An 18409-nucleotide genomic window follows, 5' to 3' on the forward strand; every position below is an offset into this window, starting at 1 on the left:
GAATGGAAGATAACTCTCCTCAGCACTACAGAGTTTTTGTGCCATTAGCCTAAAGCGGTATTTAGCACATTGGGAATTTTCAGCAGTCATAAAAGGTGCTACCCAGGGTCCACCTTCAATTCAAGATTTTACTGACTAGCTAGCGATCTTGTGCTTATGAATTCTGCTTGAATGTCTAATAGATTGCACACCATATTTGTCTTTCAAGATTTGAACGCACTGTATTCGAGCTGACAACTAGGATGGTATCACCATGCTTACTTCCAAGCATAAGGAAGGGGCGGGGGACAGTGACATACAGACAGAACTGCACCATGACATTATAAATGCAGGGCTCTGTGTCATTGGTCACACTGATGTCTCAGACAATGTTCTAGAATAGTTTGGGGTTACTGAAATGAGTCACCTATCTACATATGACTACAGTGACAAAGCCACATCCCCATATGGCTCATCAGTTAAGAGCCTGAGCAGCAAAGGAATCAAAAAAAGAAAGACTGAATGGTTCAACAGCTGAAACAGCTGTTAGTTGAAAGCCTCAATTATACAGAAATGCCTTAAAGGTGTCACTGAAAGTAAGAATTCTATTTGACCAAGGACTACCCAGGAACAAGAAAATCAAGCCATGTGCTTACTCAATGAATAACAAATTTCACATTTAACTACTTTTACCATATGGTAGTGGGAAGACTAAAAGTACTATATAAGATTTTAAAATACTGCAGAAAAAAGCTTAGACAAATAAAGTCAACAAAGAAAACATGAAAAAAATGTATATACAAAGTATATTATTTACAAAAATTACGAGTAACAATGATCTTTTTCATAATCATACTCAGTGTCACAGGTCAAGTTAATAACATTTCAGCTGAGAACACCTGTGAAACTTCAGTACAGGCATTTTCATCTTCTGGTTCTGAAGGCTTAAAACCTTAATGTAATCAACTGATATAGACAGCATTAGAAAAGGTAAGCCTGCATCTAAAAAAATCTCCCAAAACTTCTTCCTTTCTTGTTTCTGCACACCATTCTTCAATTTTCATGACTTCAGAATACAAGGGCTTTACTGGAGGGGCAGGCATTCTCCTTTTAGTACCTAGCATAAATCAGAGGCAAACTGTGATCTGCCCAAAAACATACCAAATCCAGGAGGCTTTAGATTGACAAAAGCCCAACCAGACCCACAAAGCTCATGTCAGCTCCAGTAATAAACAGGACACATGGTGACTCCTCAGTCATTCATTGTAAGCTTTCTTGGGAAGGCCAGAAGTTTCTCTAACCTACTAAGAGAACCCCTCTAGTAACTACAGCTACGACCTAGGTAACTTTTCATTGTTTTTAATAGAGGCAGCTCAATAGCTGAAGTGTCGGTAACCTTCACACAACCAAGTCAGGTCTCTGACCACTGTTGTTTTAGAGTGATCAAATGTCCTTACTCCAAAAGCTTAAGGGTACAAAGCACTCAAAAGAATAAATTTCAAATATGTTTTTTAAAATATACTGTGGCAGATATGCATTTTGATTTGCTAAGGTTATTTCAGAAGGTTCAAATAATTGTTTCAGACATATGCATACATAAAAAAGAAACAACACAAACCCAAACGAAACAAACAAAAAACCAAAACAACAACAACAACAAAAAAACCCAACAACCCAACACTAAAATCACAAGAGTGATCCTGTGTCTAGCTGGAAGGTTTTTCTTGCTATTGAATATTACTGACTGCTGGTACAACCACCCGAATGGTACACACACACACATATACTCCCGTACCAAAGTTTCCCTCTATCCTTTTGTAACATGGAGGCTATCCTCACAGCAGAAATAGGAATACTGATATCTCTGTTTAACCTGAAATTCAGTTTATACTGAAAGAACCCATACAACGCTCCATACCTGAAAAATAATAGGTGCTTCACTGCGGCAAAATATCTGTGTATTTGATGCATCAGAGCCACCCAAAAAAAAAAGAAAAACAGGCATTGTACTTAAAATATAATTGTATTTTACCACGTCTAAAAATAGTTATTAGTAAAGAATGTGGTATATCAAGTATTCAAGAGCTTAATAAGTTTAAGCTGATTCCTCAGTGTGCATTTATTCTGTCCCTTGCAATTTATGAAACTGAAAATGAAATTATGTTCAACTAACACCTTCAAACCAATGGCTTACCTTTTCCCCTCATAACTGCTGCAAGGAAATTGAATATTCAGTATGTTTCATAGGAAGAGAAACAGTTTCATTACCTCGTTTACATTTGCCACACTATCTTAAAAAGCCTGTAGCCATAATTCCAACCCAAACAAAGGAAACAAAGGCAGCTAATGTTTACTGATGCCTTCAGGGACTGGTAACACTTCAGCATTGGAAATCAGATAATCAATGAGCTACTCAACTGTTCGTTAGACACAGGACAGTTTGTTTTCAACAGGAAAGAAATCCCTTTCCTTTCAGCTTCCCAGAAAATAAAGGTAAGATCTATTCACATTTTTAATGCTGTATTTTAATGGAAGTCAATGCAATAATTTTTTAGATTGGCAAAAGATGAGGATTATAGTGAGGGTCACAGGGATCCTGAAAACAAGATCAAGTCCTTGGAGCTGATGAGGCTGGACTACCCCATGTCAAGTAGGTCTTCAAAGCCACACTTTGGTACAGTGATCAGGCCCCATAAGAAATACTTCCGCCAAGTATCTGTTGATTTATAATAGTCACAAAATCACAGAACAGGACAGGTTAGAAGGGAACTCACAAGATCAGCTAGTCTAACCTTTCGTGGGAACGGCAGCCTGGATGAGATTATCTAGCATCCTGTCCAGTCACATCTTGAACATCTCCAGTGAGGGAGACTCTACAATCTGTATCTATCAATTCACAAGACATTTTCAATCATTCAACTCCCAAAGGGCAAGAACACAAACACCAGAGCACCATTCTCACAGCCAGTTACATTTCATTTGCTTGTTTACCTCCTGCACACACAGACACAATTGTAGTACATTTTTATTTTTTTCTTATGCTGAAGTAGAAGGCAACACAGTTGAATCTTGCCACCAAAGCCCTTAACTAATCCTATGAACTACAAATTCTAATATCTGAAGAAAAGTCTAACGGTAACATAATATTTTTCTGGTACAACACAAAATTTAAGCTATACCTATTTCATGTAATGATATAGGTTTCCATTATAGTCCATCTTGCATAACGTAAATCACAAATACACAAGTAATAATAGCTTGAAAGAATGCTCACTTGGTACACGCATACTCAACAACATAGTCTTTGTCCTGGGCTTGTTACATCCCAGTATAACAATCCAATTCTTATGATATGAATATACTTTTATTGTAACATCCCCTGGCACTAGGCTTGTTCTCTTTATTACTGCCTCCCTCAGTATTTGCATTGTCATCTCATATTACCCTCACACAATTATTAAATATTCAATTATCCAAGCTTGTGCTTAATGCTGCTTTGAGAGCACAGGCAATCCAACATTACAATTCTTCACACAAATCACAAGAATGTGCAGAGTCAGTAATGCCCAACTACATTCCCCAAAAAAGATAAAATTCTAAATCCAAAATATTTGTCTTACATTTCTACCACCAGCATCTAAAACTCCTTTGAAAGGAAGGCAACTATTCTTTCAGAAATGTTTGTGTGTTTATTTTTATACAAACTGAAGAATTCAACTGACAATAAACCAGTCTAAGTCTAGTCAATATTTGTTAGACTATAGTATCCACCTATAGTTCAGCTTAGAGAGCTTTTTGCAAAGGAAGCTACAGTAATTGACACAAAAATCTTCTGTTGGCCTTCACTCTGAGGCTCTGAATAACAAACCCTGGAAACATATATATATATAACAAGTAACTGGAACAATTTAGAATTGCAATGTAAGAAGTGTTATGTGATACCAGAAGAGTCCTAAGGGTTTTTCTAAGTTCTCCCTGGTTGCTTATATGAGAATACATGAACTATATCCCTACAGCACTCATCAAATAAAGAAGTTTCTAAAGATAGCTTTTTCAACCTAAAATACTGCAGCATCAAAGAAGGCCATTCAAACATGTTTAGTGCTGACTCACAGCTTTGACTAAGTCCTAGCAAAATTAACATTGAAATTTGTTTTACTAACTCCACATGATTCCAATTGACAGACTTAAGTCAAAATGCAACACTGCTGTCCATTTTCTAGTGTCTGGGTAAGGTAAGACTCAGGAGAAGCTAGCACCAAAGTAAGTAGGATAGGGAGAAAGGTGGGAAAAAAGTCATAATAATGTCACTGACACAAACTAATCATAATGCAATGCTATAGAAAGGTTTCTTTTAGCTGTGTGAAAAACTTCTGGCTCAAGGTCAAAGATATGAGAGTACAAATCCAGCACTTTTGTCTGTAAGTTAAAGGCACTGGAAGCTTACCCAAATTCTGAAAATCTCTAAACTCATCTTTTACAGTCCTCTAGTTTGGGTTTTTCAACAGTAATATTCCAAGAATTTATTTAACAATTTCAGGATCTGGATGCAAGTTACCATCTGAATTCATTCAGCTTAGCACAGATGACCAGTAATTCTACAGCAAGTTTAAAATCCTAAACAAAATCAGAAGCAATCCAGCAACAAGTTTTTAAGTAGGTAACTTCCCACTTAAATACTGAAGCAAGTTTCAGTAGGCTAGCTTTAGACAAAACTTTAGGGTGTTCCATTTTCTTTTTATGCATTTGACATATGTATGCCAAATCTCTACTTGTACTTGTCTTTCATGCAAGATAATGATTTATTTTTTTTCTTAAAAGAGGAAAACATTCATAAAGAGAGTTAGCCAATAGGAAATGATTTTAAAATGTCTTTTTAAGCTTATGTAGTTAGATTTCCAGCATCCCTTTCAGTATGCACAGCTACATAAAGCAGTTAAGCACTTGAAAATGGGCAATGGCAAAACGCAGGGAAGATGTGACTTGCATTCCTTCCTCTTTTAGGGCAGATACTATAGCCAGACTGAGATTTTTCGCAGTACTCCAAATTTAAAACTTGCCCGCTGGCTCTGATGTAAATGCCTAGGTGCAATATGCTATTCTTTGTACATTCCAATAATTCTCATGAGCCAACACAGCTGCCTAACTAGAGAAAGTAGCTCAGATTTAATTCATTCTGGAAGACAGACCCATGCTCTGAAGAACAACGCAGAGATTCCTGGAGGACTGTAATTATTTTAAAACACACATCCTCTTATTTATTATATAAATGAACAGGACAGGCAACAATTAACCCGCAACAGGTATGAGGTAGTGCTCCCTGTTTAGAAATTTTAGACTACTGGTAAGTAACAGCTATAGCTTTACTACTACTTGTATTTGAGGGGATGAGTCAACCACAACCTTATTCACACACATACCAAACCATCAGGAGCCCCACATAAGTGTCTAATACTAAAAAAAGAAACAACCCAAAAAAACCACCACACAACCAAGCCAACACAAAAATAACAAAACAAAAACTGGGAGAGCTATCACAACAGTGAAAGCCATTTAACAACAGCTCTAAGTTTTACTGACTTCTCCCCATTTGCAGGCTAAATGCTGCCTAAGTCAATTGCTGTTACATTGTGAAGTGTTTCAAAAGATCTTTATCAAGGCTTTTTTTCTGAAATGAGATTATAACTTTGCTCTCTTAACTGTTCACTGCAATAAAAATTGAAAGATTCATGTGATACATTTTTCCTTGACAAATTCAAAACACATTTTTAGAGAAGCATGTTTGTAAAATCTTCAGCTTTAAAAAGTCAATTTGCACAACTTTTCACAGTATTTTTCCTACCTAATAAACTGCATTCTAGTGAATATGCTAGCCAAATCAAATACTTTACAGAAGCCTGAAAATTAAAAATCTCATAGAAACTCTATAAACTTCAAGTTTTATTTTCACTATTAACGTTATTCACCACGCAGAAAAATAATCTCACTAGACATCAATCATACCAGGACAGCATTACTCATTCAAAAAGGGTAGTATTTTATCCATATGTATGAAAGTACATAAACACTGCAAATGCAAAAATACATAAAACTGCACAACCAACACTCCTTTAGATGTACCTGAAAACATCAAAACTTGTTCAACTCTTACATATTTCCCTGATATACAGTAAGATCTCTTGGAAACAGCATAAAAACTCAACGCGATTAGCATAAAACTAGTGATTTTGTTCAGCAATACATTGATAGGCATTACATGCTAAATTTAGAACAGTTTGTCCTTAAGTACATAAGTGTATCTGCAATACCTAATAACGCATAGAAGCAAAGGTGCCTCCTATGTATCTGCAAGAAAGGGGAGGAAGGAAAGAGGGCAGAAATATTAAAGGTCTTCAATTGCAGTTTTAGTTTTTCCACAGGGCTACTAAAAAAACCCAGCTAACTGGATTTTTGGAGAAAGTGAGACTACATCACATTTTATTAGACCGATAAAAATCTAAAGCAAAGGAGCTATAGGTTGTCTTGCATAACCTAAAATAAATCCACAGTTCATGTATATTTGTTTTATCTATTTGCATGTATCAGTTACTGAACTGCTTGTTACTGACTTGACAACGATTAAAATTGCACAGCACAGATTTTATTCATGATGCTCAACCAACTCACAGGATTTACATTCTACAAGAAACTATGTAATAGCCTGATCTAAACCAAGTGCTAAAAATATAGTAATTAGATACAGGCTAGACCCACATATTGTTCTTTGATGCAGATATGCTACAAGCCAAAGCAGAAGCAGCTGCTTATATGCTATTTTGGACAAAGGATTTATTAACCAAATTCAAACCTCATTTCATATCAATTCTAAGGTTCACGTACACATCCTTTGAAATTATGGACTGTCCCTTCATCTCAAATTTGTGTTCAGAAACAGAAATAACGGATTTAGTCCTACTTCAATGAACAGACAAGACGTTCATGATATCAAGTGAATGAACTTTCATCTTTCCCAGTGCTGAGAACAATTAAACAAAAGCTCAAAGTGTTCTGCAATACTGCTGTTTGCTTGCTTGGAAAGATGTTCTCTGCTAGCCGATCTGTGCACCTGCTTCAAGAAAACATCAGGTGGAACAGCACTTGCTGAGAATAACCAAGACAGCAGACTGGGCAGTCCCATAGAACAAAAGTAACAGGAGGATCAAACTAATTCTATTCAATTTTTTTTTTCCTCCCACAAAAATAAGAACAAAAAAAACTAAAAAAAAAAACAAACCCCCCACCCAAAACCCAAATAGCTTACAATAAGGCAGGGAAGCACTTTTTCCAGTATAGAAAACAAGAGAGTTGGCATGGGGTTTTGTGTATACCTAGATTTTTCCCTTGTTTTAAACAAACAAAAAACATTCTTAAAAAAAAAATTATTCTTGCCACAAGATTGAACCAATTTTGGAAATTAAGTATTGAGCTGGAATTCAAAGCTAGTTCTTCAAAACCTGATTTAACAATCAAGTATTAACAGATTAAATCTTCTGCTTGAAGTTTCAAAAAATTATTTAGCATTCACTTTTTTAAAAAATACATATATTCTTATATAATGAAATATTTATATCAGCGTGACTTACAAGTGAGTATTCTAGAAGTCAAAAGGCAAAGACTTTTGGCTCCTTTCTACCTGGAACTTGTTCAAATTGGAGAAGTACTTCAATTCTGTCTTCTGGTCCTTCCACACTAAAATATTTTAAGCAAAAAATCAAGAAAAAACAGCAAGTTTATCTTTAAGTTTATTAATTCAGGATAATTTGATACTTATTACCTGTTCAGCCGTGCATTTGAAATTGGTAAAAATCAAGAAACCTAAGTTTAAGCTCATCTTCAATTCCCTTAATTGTAACAGTTTAAGTGTACAGCCTCTAGGCAATGTATTAAATCTCTCTCAGGTGTATTTCAGCAGCTCACACTGCACAGCTTCAGCTGCTAGGATGTTGCATTTATATGCACTCCGTTTTCCATACTTCATTACATCCTGACCATCTTTGGCATACATGGGATTATAAAAGCACTTACAGAAAGACTTGTTTACATTCAACATTCACCTTACAGCTCAACTTTATAGAAATTATTAACTGTCCTGCTCATCTCAATACCTAGCCTGATCACTTTATTATGGTATGAATTTGTTCTGCTGACACAGATTTACCTAGTTTTCACTCACATCCCCAGGCATTCCTCCTGACCCATCCTTATGCCTTTGATTCTATTTCGGAAGCCAGATACTAAGCTTTACCCAGCTGAAAGTTACCAAAAACAAAAAATTTCTTGCTGGACCAGGGAAGCAACTCTGGTCACAGTCATATAAACAGAGCCAACACAGAGCATGTAGCAAGAACAAACAGCTGGGCACCAGGGAAAGAACCTGATTTCCTGTTGCAGCAGCAGCACAGGCTGTCACTGGTTTTGAAGTTATTTGCCTTATCACTGTGAGCAGAAGTGGCAACAAGCTTCTGAGCTAGTTTAATGAGTTACAAGATGTTATGCTCACAAAGGGAGTAAGCAAGTAAACATACAACACAAGATACTTTTCAGAAAGTCTAAGACCCTGAAAGACAGGCAAAAAGATGATTTCATTGTTTACGTGTATGTGGTAAGCACACAAGTAAGAGATTAGATTTTTTGCATTTGGGAACATAAATCAAGCCCATTTAGTATCACTGAAACCTCACTGTACACGTCACACGATTGAACAGTTTGTAAGTAGTTATAATGTAGGTAGAGAGGATTAAGTAGTCCCGAAAGGACTGGTGACACTTCTGCGTAATATTCATTACTCGTTTGAATTATTACCAACTTTAAAGAACACTAACACTGCACAGACATTCTGGAACATCTTCCAATAGCTCATGCACCACATGGGCACCAACTGCTGTCTAGCAGAGACCACTAAAGCACTGAACAACACAGCACAGTCAGCTGCTTCTGCAATGAGCTGCTGTGTGAAGAGCACCTTTGGGCCCACTGACTTACATTCCATGTTTCACTTTCCCAATTCTTTAACACACATTATAGGTGACAATGTCCTAACTCAAAGAGCATGTTGCATTCAACACGAAGGAACTCCACGTATGCCATACCTCAAAAGAGAATGGATGACAGAAGTAAGAGAAGTGTGGCAGTCCTGAGTTGACTCAGACCATTTCCAGCTTCAACTGAGTACACTCAAGATTTGGCAATCCAATAAAATAATATTACTTTATCATGCAAGAATCACAGGGAATCAATCACACAGATTTTTTTAATAGCTGTCCCCAGGGCTGCATTAGAAGAAAAAACACATTAGCTACAGAAATAGCTGTATGTGAAGTGGGAAAGAGGGGAAGTTCATAGTTACAAATGTAAAGAAAGCTAGGAATAACGAAAGACAGCAGAAAGAACACAGAAACGGGTATAGTGGTAGACCTCAAATATATTTAAAGCTCCTTTATTGTCCTTATAATAACAAACTTAGCAACAGTGCTATCATTCATAAGGTATGATACACTTTGATGGAGTTAACAGTGGCAGAAGATCTATGAATGCTGACAAAAGATCATACCTGAGTGATGATTATTAGCCGTCAAACTAGAAGTCAAAAGGGCTTAGGAGTGCAAACAAGCATGTCCAAATTAGGTTTTGTTCAAGAATTTTAAAAATACAAGTTGGGAGGTTCTAAGTCATGAACTTTTAAGAAGTTCTGAATAATGGGCAAGTTCCAGAAAGCTAGAGAAAACCTGCTATCACATAAGCATTTTAAAAGGGTTAAAGCATTTAAAAGGTTAGTTTACCAAAGAAAGTCAATTAAAATGGAACAAGTAAGATTCCACTTGGGCATAAAAAGTTGATAATTATCATTACATAGGTAAAAAGAAAAATCAATGCAACCAGCTTCTTAACAGCATCCTCTTTTTATGAGGTCACTGTCCTGAGTGATAACAACTACGCTGAAGACCTAAGTTTCAACACAGCATTCAACTTGCTATGACAAGGTATTTGGATTAAGAAACAGAATGATACATGCTCAATCTGATATTACATTTATTTCAAGCTCTCAAAATACAGAGTCAAGAAATATTACAAAGCAGGATGTGTCCACCAAGCTACAACTAAGCCATTTACCATTATTATCAGTGACCTCAAAAAAGATCAGGAATCATGACTGAACTACTGCACAGCCAATTTAAGAAAAAGCCTGAGGAAACAGTAAATAACAGAGAATCCAGTGCTGATAAACCTATTTGGATTGTTTGCCAAAATAGGCACAAGCTAAAGACGCTAATTTGGAATTCACACTGGGCTGCACCAAACCAAAGTTAATTATTCCTATCTCGTGAAGATGGCCCAATATATTAAGTTTGAAGAATACTGAAATGGAGAGGAATACTCAGTTGAATGTGCTCCATGAATTGCAGGATATAAACAAAGTACTATGAGGTAGGCAGCTATAAGGATATATCAGAGAGAGTAGCGTGTTAAGAGACAGCAGGACTAATTAGCCAACTAGGCAACTAACAGGGTTGTGGTGGACTCTACATCCATTCTTTCTAAACAGGAAGTTTTCTTTGTGGCTATATCAGATTCTAACAGGTATTCGTTCACAGAAATCCTATGGTTTGTCTCTTTCAGGTAAGACCAGATGATTACAAATGGCTCCTTTCTGTATTAAAAATCTATTAATCATTCTTTTGCATTTGTACTATGTACTATTAGCAATTGGATAATCAGACTAATTTAACATTTTAAGAGCAGTAGCAGTTAAAATCTGTTTGCATGAAAGATCATCTCTTTACATGTCTATAGAATGTCAGTGCACAATCCACTGATTAAAAACTGCCTATTCATTAAAGCTATCTCTAAAACACACTCCTGAGGATGTATCCAAAATTACAAAAAAAAAAAAAAGGTAAGAAAGAATAGGAAGTAAATTCCAAATTTGCAATTAAGTTTACATATCCTGGAGACAACATGAGCAGGGTACATCTCATTACACCTTAAAAAAACACCTGCATCAAATCATTGCATGCATTAAACCAAAAGGCATGACTTCTGGTATAATACACTGTTAGGCCATGTATTTATTTGGTTTGCATGGCAAGGTTTTGGTAGCCAGGAGGAGCGCTACAGGGGTGGATTCTGTGAGAAGCTGGTAGAAGATTCCCCCATGTCCAATGGAGCCAATGTCAGGTGGCTCCAAGATGGACCCACCACTGGCCAAGGGTGAGCCTGTCAGCAACAGTAGCAGCGCCTCTCTCATATTTAAGAAGGGGGGGAAAACTACTGTGCAACAGCAGTTGAGACAGAGAAGTGAGAACATGCATGAGCAACAGCCCTGCAGACACCCAGGTCGGTGCAGGAGGAGGGAGAGGAGGTGGTCCAGGCTCCGAAGCCAAGATTCCCCTGTAGCCCATGGAGGCTAACAGTGGAGCAGTTATCCACCTGCAGCCCATGGAGAACTCCACACCGGAGCAGGTGGATGCCCGAAGGAGGCTGTGACCCCATGGGAAGCCCACGCTGGAGCAGGCTCCTCACAGGACCTGTGGACCCATGGAAAGAGGGGCCTGTGCTGGAGCAGGTTTGCTGGCAGGACTTGTGACTCCATGGGGGACCCACATTGGGGCAGCCTGTTCCTGAAGGACAGCATCCCATGGAAGGGGCCCACGCTGCAGCAGTTTATGAAGAACTGAAGCCTGTGGGAAGGACTCACACTGGCAAAGTTCATGGAGAACTGTCTCCTGTGGGAGGGAGCCCACACTGGAGCAGGGGAAGGGTGTGAGGAATCTTCCCCCTGATGAGGAAGGAGTGGCACAGACAAATGCAGAGACAACAGTGTGATGAACTGACTGCAACCCCCATTTGATGTCCCCCTGCCGCTCAGAGCTCAGTCAATACACACCTTTTGTTGTTACAACCACCAGCTGGCAATGCATCAGCCTGATATGTTGGGGAGATTAACTTACTATCACACATAAAAATCAGATTTATGAGTCTTATTTGTGCTACTCATGTACAAAGACAATAATAAGACAGAAAGAATATCACACTTCTGCAAAAAGATACTTCACAATGAGGATTACAAGAACAGTCTTTCAGTTTTAATATTAGTAAACAACCCACTACTTCATAATCAAAAGCTAAGAGGTTGCAAGTACATCACAATTCTGTGATACATCATAAATCACAACAGGCATGAGAAGATATTTAAAACACTACTTGTCAACTCCTCTGGGTTCACAGAGTCACTTAAAACCTGTGTGGCACCCATTCTCCAGGCATCTACTATGTCGTATCTGTAAATTTATGTCAAAAGATTACATCAAATCCACCCTTTTTCATTTCAGTAAAACTGTCGGAAAAAAATATTTAATAATAAGATTTGACAGACTGTTCTTATCCTCACTATTTTCGCTGTTGTATTGTAGTCTGGTTTGTTATTCCACTGGTCTAAAGTACATGATAAAAGGCAAAGAAGTTTGTTTAGAATCTTTAGTCTGTAGATGCCTTGGAATTAATTCTTAGCTTACAGCAGAGTCCTACACAACACAAGCAAAAAGGGTTAGTAATATGCATTGGCCCAAAAACAAACAATGGAAAATACATGTTTGCAACACTGTCAAAATATTTACAACGTGTTGTGTAAGTCAGAACAGTTTTTAAATATTTGCATATTCTAAGAAGTTGAACCAAACTACACCACTCAAAGCCTTCGAGACATTTTCTTTTTGCTTCAGAGCTCATTACTGTCCAGAGTTGCAATACCCATGCTAGCTCTATCCCTATTTGCTAATTAGGGCTGGGTACCTTCTCAAATATTGACACATCCTGTCCACCAAGATTCACAGGACTCTACCAATGCACACCAGTTCACAGTGGCCCAAGCAGAATCACTCATACTTCAAGGAGCACGTATCAAGGTAGACTCTAGACCAAAACCATTAGAGAAATTTTGACTGTTCCCTTCCCCCAAGGCAAGGTACCTTGCAGGATAGCACATAAAGGAACAACACTCAAGTCTCATGACAAATTCAACCATGACTGTAGGCTGTAAACCAACCCCAGGATACAACAGCCTTTTTCCTACCAACTACAGGTTATTCTTCTCAACCCCAGTGAGCCAACCAGCCAGGTAACATTCACATTAAGTACACCATTCTATTCAACCACAGACTCAGACCACTTAGTAGCTTGGTTTATCTCAATACAGTTACATCACTGTTATTTCCTGCTTTCTTCTTTTTCATGTCCTGAGAACAATTCATCGTCACATTAAGTCAAGCCAAAAATCGGTAACTAGGTTTATTTGAAAGGAACAACGTCACTTCTTGAGGTTTTATGGATTAAGATAATTTGAATTAAATCCTATGTTACAAAAAAAGTTCTTCATCTCACAGACTAGTCTTCAATTCAAGCACTAGAGACTCCACTCTAGGTCTCAGGCAATGAGGAAGTCATTCAATCTTAGAATTTCTTTTAAAAAGCAGAGACCCCAAGAACCAACAAACCATTACTTCCAATGTATTAGTTTACATGCATGTTTAAACAAATTTATTTTTAAAAAACCTTCAATCTGCATCTACCGTTCTCCTGTCTTATCATATGAGAAGATGCAATTTTTTCTGGGACCTGCTGCTCCCACATAGAGAAAACTGCATGGTCTCAGAAGCAGAAAGCTACCTTTTAGCTAATTTGTATTACTCCCACAGATTCATACAAGCACAGGCAATTCTTAGCTAGCAGCACCACTAAGCATTTTATCCTCTGCCAAAATCAGAAGTCTCTTGTCCTGCATTTACAGGCTACCAGTTCAAGTCACAGTAACCTTTAGGCTCATTTTAACCACAATCAGGGAAGCACAGACCTGTCATAAGGACATGAGTAGCTCAGCTCTACAGAAGGAAAAGGTACCCAATAAGCTAAATAAGCAGAATGCAAGAACAAAATTTCTCATGCCTAACACTAAATCACCCAAACACATCACCTGGTAAAAATAACAGGTTCAGAATTGTTTTTCAAACTGATTTTCAGACCAACATTCAAGTGCCCCAACACAACAATAAAAAGCAGACATCCACCCGTTAGAAAAATGTATCATCTAGGTATTTTCTGTAAGTATTACTTACAAACATTCATAGATCAAAATGTTGCACAGAGTATCACTGCAAAGTCAGAAAGCCATATTAGTATAATGGTATTTCAAATACTAAAGGAATATAAGAAAAAATTAGGAACATACAATAAACACTACAAAGTAAAATGAAGGTTTTGTTGCAGAGGTGACTTGTGGAATACAGAAACTTTCACAAACCTGTGACAGTTAAAAAAAAAAGTTAAAGAACACTTAAGACCATCCACAAAGATGCACACAGCTAACAGCAAGTCCAGCAATCATAAATGCTATCTAATTTGTCACCTCAATATTAAACTACTGCATCTGCTTGCAGTACACTCTTCAAAATGAAAAAAAAAAAATCAGTAAAAAAAATACTCCAAAACAGTTTTGCCCATCAACCATTGATAAACTATTTCATCGCTAACTACAACTGTGCTATGTATCATCCTTTTAACACTGATCTTGTTGCTTGATGTGTGGTATGCAGTTTAACATCCAGGGCCATTTTTAACTTTTATTCTAATATGGCACTGCACAACACTCAGACCCTGAGCCAAAGAAACCAACTCTAGAACTGTAAACTATGTACACAAGGGGAGTCTGGGGCACTTGAACACTGAACAGCCACGCCAAGGTTAGCACTACAGAGGATGAGGTAGCCCCTGCACTCTGCTCCTGCTTACCATACCTAAGCTGTGGTATAGTATGAGCAGAGATCTCTAAAATGATGCTGCATCATGCTAGTTAGACATGCCCCGTGTACTAATACACGGTACTGTTTAATCTGATTCAGCCATAATTGGCAGAATATAACTCTACCATCTTTGAAGGCAAACTGCAAGTTTGACAAAATATAATTTCAGGCAGGTACTACCCTGCAGTGCTAATACCCTTACTAGTTAAAAAACACAATTAAGAAGTTTTGCCCATCTGAAATACAGTTAGCTAACTTAGTCACCTCTCACCTTTAAGCAGAAATACAAGTCTTTCCCCTGTTGCCCCCCACCCAACCCAAGAAAGCAATGAACCAATATTTTTCTGTTGGTCTCATCACAGCCATACAAGAATGATCTTTCTGTTGCACTAAAATCAGAATGAAAACTTAGCTGCTTACATAACGCAGTCTTCACTATGACTATTATAATAACGCACTGTTAATATTTTTACCCTTCCAAAGTTGTGGAAAGGTTTTGCCTTTAGAGAAGGGCTGAACAAACTCTGGAATTAAATCCAAATTAGCAGAAGGGCGAAAATCCCCCCTACAGCAAGAGAAAACAGCTTTATGGCAAGCTTTCAAGCAGTCTGTTGTGAGGTGGTCGAGTGCAACGCAAGAAAACAAGTGTCTAGCACGTCTGAAGGCTCGTTTTTTACCCCAGTGTGGGTCGCATAAAAATGATCAAACTTACTGAAATAAGTACAGGAAACGTGAACAGTGGTGTACTTGTTTTAAATTGTCTTAACTAACCTACAGTTTTGATCAAGAATGGCTACCAAGAAAACTGAACATTTAAACGGTAAGATTACATTTAGTTTTCAAGCGTTTGGTTTACAAATGCCAGCACATGCCACTCACACCTTTCTGGCTCCCTTTACTGCCAGGGCAAAAGGATGGAGGAGGCTCAGACAACCGAGTCTACCAGCTACTGAGTCACTCCAACCAGAGACTGCCAGGCAGCTGGGAAAGATGGGTACTGCGAGCCAGGCAGACACTAAATACCCAGTCCCCCTCCAGCCAGGTAGCTTCGATGCACATAAAGAGGCTTCTGTCCCTCACACTGCCGCTCCAGCCTGGGAGGTGAGCAGACTTGCCGCGAGCCAAAAAAGGGAAAGTCAGGAGAGAAGGCGGCAATGGCAGGACCAAGAAGCCCGACAGAGCTGGGTCACTGCCCGTCCTCGGGAGGCTGCGAGCCGGCTAAACCGCCCCCTCCCCGGCAGTAACACCCCCTCCCCACCGCACCAGCATCGCTACCTGCCGCCACCCAGGCCGGCCAGATCTCAAAGCCGGGAGGAAAACCGCAAACGCTCGCCTTCAGGTCTCCCTCCTCGCCCCCTTTCCCTCCCTGCCCAAAACCAAAGCCGTCACCACCCCCGAGCGGGTCACTAAACTTCCCCGAGCAGCCAGCTCTCCCCTCCTACAGGAACCGAGCCTCCCGCAGCCAGTGTCGTCATCCCCCGCCAGCCCCGGCCCTGCCCTTCCCCGCCGGGCGCCGTGCAAGGAGAGCTTCACCTTCCCCGCGCCCGCCGGGCCGGGCGGCACCGCAGCACAGCGGGGGACGGCAGGCCCGCGCCCCGGCCCCCGCTCCCAGCCCTCCGCCCGCCGCCCCTCCGCGCCGCCGCCGCGCCTCGGCGCTGTCACGCCCGCCCGCCCGCCGCCTCACCGCTGGGGCACCGAGCCCCACCGGCACCCAACGGGGCCCGCACGGCACGGCACCCGCCCCGCCCCGCGCGGCCTGACCCCGCCACGGGGCACGGGCAGCGCCGGCCCAGGCGCGACGGCTGGAACAGCCGCGCTCCCCGCGCCCGCCGGCGGGACCCCGCCGCCCGCCGTTCAGCGCCGCCCCCCCCCCCCCCCAACCCGAAAAGGCTCCGACGGGGATCTCAGTCCCGGCCTCCACCTCAAGCCTCTCCCTGGGGGTAGGGCCGCCCTCACCTGAAGTGCCGGGGAGCGCCCGTCTCCTGTGCCCGCCGGCAGCGAAGGAGAGAGGGGACTGATGAGACGGCGAGAGAGCGCGGAGGAACGCGAGCCGAGCCCAGCGCCCCGCTCGCCACCGCACCGACTGCCGCCCTCCCGCCTCCCCCGCCCCTCCGATTGGCGGACGCCCAGCCGCCTCCCGATTGGGAGAGGGCGAAGACCAGGCTCCCGCCCCTCCGCCTCCCATTGGCTCTCCGCCTCTGCCAGTTAACGCAGCTTCCTAGTCCAGGCTGGAAGGGGCGGCGGGGGCAAAGGTAGCTGGTGGGTGGCGGGGGCGCGGGGCGGCGGTGCCCGTCGGAGGCCGTTAGCGCCGCGCGTCTGCCCGCGGCAGAGCCCCGGTTCGGGGGGCTTCGGCCCCTGCGGCGCGGCGGGGCCAGCGACTACCCCCCCGCGGCTGCCCCGCCCGGCCTGCCCAGGGAGCAGCCGCCGTGTGCGGGGTCGGAACCGCTGACAGGAACGCGGCGGGGCGCGACGTGAATGAAAACATCGCATCTACGTCCCGCTTCCACGGCGGGGGGCCGTGACGGAGCAGAGGGTTTTGTTCCCCGCGGCGCGCTTTGGCGGGGCAGAGGGACCCCGAAAAGCGAGACGGGCTCTGTGCGCCCGGCGGCAGCGAGGGGCCGGGTGCCCCCGCGGGTCCCGCCGCCGTTCGGCCTCGCCCCGGCCGCAGCCGCGCCGTGCTGGGGGCTGGGGGCGCCGCGGGGCCCGCGGGCTCGGCTGCCAGCGGCACTGCACACGGGCGGCTCAAGGGCAGCGGCACCTCTGCAGCCGCACTGCTGCTGTGGTTAAACCTCCGTGCGCCGTACCGGAGCGGTTTCGGGCAGAACTGGCCCCCCAGCCCTCGCCGGTCTTTCAGACTTATTTGTTTTAGGCGTAGGATCGTTTCACGTTCCCAGCAGCAGCCATCTCGGTAACCTTACTTGGTCCCTTCAAGCCTTTGCCTCGTCCCCTACCAATGTCAGCATTTCCCTCCCCAGCTGCTCGCCGGCCTCCGGCGTTGTCCCGGCGGACAGCCCGGTTAGAGGGCAGCGGGAGCTCTGGATTGCTGGATCGGGCTGCAGAGCAATCCCGAGCAGAACTTTCCTCTTGGCCACGTTTCTTATGCAAGCCTGCGTATCATCGGGAGAGACGCCAAGTTTTCCTGTGCTCCATCGCTAAGTGCGTGACTCATTAACTTAAGGAGTTTTAAGTTCGCTGGGAATTCAGATTAGTTCTGTAGGACTGGAAGCCCGTAGCACTGGGGTGAATTTTACCTTCTGAAGAAACGGCCTTAAAAAATTGATTTGAATTAATTGCAGTTAACATTACTGGGAAATTTGGTCAGGTTGATAAGCTTCCTCAGATGGAATGTGATTTCTCCCTTCCCTAATCTCCTTTTCTTCTCTCTCCTGTCTTGAAAGTTAAAAGTTCACGTTTGAGAGGAGAAATGTTGAAATGTATTGTTTCTTCTCTCACTTCTGACCACAGATGTGCTTTAGTTTTCCACACAGTCTGTCTCATTAAGTAGGAGATCAGGCTTTGCACAAACCAGCTCTCTTTGCAGGAGATTACAAGTGATATATATAATTGTAAATACAGCTCTTTCTGTATGGACACGAATC

General features: G+C 41.8%; 1 protein-coding gene across 7 annotated transcripts in view; it reads right to left on the reverse strand.

The window, feature by feature from the left end:
* PACSIN2 (protein kinase C and casein kinase substrate in neurons 2) overlaps positions 1–17825 on the reverse strand; it is a 65135-nt gene extending 47310 nt beyond the window's left edge. For 5 of the 7 annotated variants that reach the window (XM_037388660.1, XM_037388658.1, XM_037388659.1 and 2 more), the window contains exon 1: positions 16767–16914. The gene's annotated coding sequence lies outside the window, so the exon portion shown is untranslated. Of the gene's footprint in view, positions 1–7601; positions 7708–16766; positions 16915–17670 lie in introns of those variants that run through there. The other 2 variants (XM_037388653.1, XM_037388655.1) reach the window with 2 other exon arrangements.
* Positions 17826–18409: the final 584 nt, after the last annotated feature.

This window comes from Falco rusticolus, chromosome 5 (genome assembly GCF_015220075.1).
Source record: "Falco rusticolus isolate bFalRus1 chromosome 5, bFalRus1.pri, whole genome shotgun sequence".
Classification (NCBI taxonomy): domain Eukaryota; kingdom Metazoa; phylum Chordata; class Aves; order Falconiformes; family Falconidae; genus Falco; species Falco rusticolus.